Source organism: Mus musculus, chromosome 3 (assembly GCF_000001635.26).
Source record: "Mus musculus strain C57BL/6J chromosome 3, GRCm38.p6 C57BL/6J".
Classification (NCBI taxonomy): domain Eukaryota; kingdom Metazoa; phylum Chordata; class Mammalia; order Rodentia; family Muridae; genus Mus; species Mus musculus.
The window spans coordinates 33,392,682-33,394,822 of record NC_000069.6 but is presented as its reverse complement, the minus strand read 5'-3'; the positions used below and the strand labels follow the sequence as shown (position 1 = coordinate 33,394,822).

The following is a 2,141-nucleotide window of genomic DNA, read 5'->3' as shown; positions in this document are numbered from 1 at the left end:
TGCCAGGTTTCCTTCCCTCTCATCCCATTTTACTGATCCCTCCATCCCACTACCCACATAACAAAGGACAGTGATTTAAAGTATCTCACAGTTGCTGATTATCTATGTTTACCTTACAGCCTCACCTTATGCCATTTGCCAACTCAAAGCTCTCCTGGAGAAGGAACACTGGGGTGCAGTTGGATGACTTTAAAACTTAGTCACTAACAAATAGTCTAGGTTAACTTGTCTTTGGACTTTTAAAATACCTGTAAAATGAATCTATGGCAAAAATAAGGTGTAAAAAGAGTCCCTCCTGGAAGCCTATCTGGAGTTGGGAAATGGGTGGGCCTGATCTAAACAAATTATATTAAAGTATGAAATACCAGAGAATCCATTTTTAAAATTCCTTAATTCAGTGTTGTTGATGCAAAAGACAGAGCTCTCAGCTGCTCAAAGGGAATAAGTAAGAGTTTATTCTAATTTCACACGTGAATGACCATGGCCCAGGAACACAGATTTTGGTACCCTGAAATTTCATGTTCCAGCATGGAATCAGTTTTGTGAAGTTTTTATAGGAACAGAACAAAGAAAGGTATAAGTCATGACTCGCTGAAGCACATAGGTGGGAACATCAGAGAGGTGATCACACCAACTTGAGAATCTCCCCTGCAGGAATTAGATTAGTTACCCAGTGACATTCCTAGTTTGGGGGGTCTGTGGGAGCTAGTTGCCTGCTAAGGTAATGGCGTCTAAAAGGATTTTATAAGTTAGTCACAGGATATTAATTTTGGCACAGAGATGGACAAGGGATGGATAAGGGACGGTTATTTGGTTACTCATGGGGCTAAAACTAGCCCAGATAAGGTAACTAGGCTCAGAACCTGCCACACTCTCACCCCTCTGTGTTACTGAAGTTCTAATCAGCCAGTTAGTGCGGCTTCAGACACACCTCTTTTTTCTTTCTTTTTCTTCAGAAGTTCTCCTTCACTGTCCTTGGCTTTACTGTCCTTGGTTGCTTTCTATTGCTGTGATAATTATCATTACCAAAGCAATTTTGGAGAGGAAATGGTTTACTTCATCTGATAGCTACTAGTCTATCATGAAGGAAAGTCAGGGCAGGAACTCCAGGCAGGAATCTGGCAGCAGGAGCTGAAGGCAGAAGTCATGGAGGAGCACTCTTACTGGCTTGCTCTCCACAGCTTATTCAGTTTCATATTATACAGTCCAAGACCACCTGCCCAGGAGTGGCACTGCCCACAGTGGGCTGGACCTTCTCATATCCATCAAGGACATCCCCCACAGACTTGCTCACAGGCCAACCTGATGGAGGCATCTTCTTCAGCGAGATTCCCTCTCCAGATGATTCTCCATATGTCATGGCGACAGAGAAGTAACTAGCCCAACAATGTTTTCCTTTTCTGAATAAACCCAACCTCTCTCCCTATTCCCTGCTCCCTCCCCCTCCAAAAAAAAAAAAAAAAAAAAACCCATACACATTAGAATCTCTGAAAATGCTCAAATTCAGTAAGTTTTAGTGCTTTGAAAGTGCTAGACACAAAGGAGAACAGATACAATCTCACAGCAGATCCAAGACTTCCTAAAAGCTGTGTCTGTCCCCCGACCCACAACCCCTCTACCTGTTGTTCTGGCAATGGGCAAAGAGACACCTTGTTGGTGGTGGTGTTTTTATATCAGTCAGGGGCAAATCAGATGGCAGTACTTTGTTCATCCTAGCTTGATGCCTGGCTTGATGGTCAAAGCTGTTTTATGCCTAGGACTCATAAAAATCAAATCAAACCCAGGCAGCACAGCATGGGAGGAGGAAGACAGAAATCTGTGTTCCACCATGTGACTCAGGTATAGGTTGGGAAAGATGCCCACAGTGCCCCTCGACCCACTGCACAGGCAGGCCATAGACACCTGCCTGCCAACAAAACATGCAGCGTAGACAAAGGGTTGTCACTCAGGGGCCTGTCAACTGTGGCCAGCCTGTAGCAGTAGTGACAATGTGCAAGTCTATGGTGGGCAGTTGAAAAAGAAGGAGAAGTGGAGTAGCATAAGCATTATGAAGAGAGAATGAACTGGAGACTCAAGAGTGGAGAGGAGTAGCCTGCTGTGAGTGGCCAGCCCTGCCAGCTGTGGCTATGATGAGGTCCCAG

The 2,141-nt window shown here is 44.7% G+C and overlaps 1 non-coding gene across 1 annotated transcript; it reads left to right on the top strand.

Moving 5' to 3' along the window:
* The first annotated feature begins 1,623 nt into the window (after window positions 1-1,623).
* On the top strand, window positions 1,624-1,766 carry Gm24780. The gene has a single exon (XR_003954778.1). It is a non-coding gene; the product is annotated as a small nucleolar RNA SNORA48 (small nucleolar RNA).
* The last annotated feature ends 375 nt before the right edge of the window (window positions 1,767-2,141 follow it).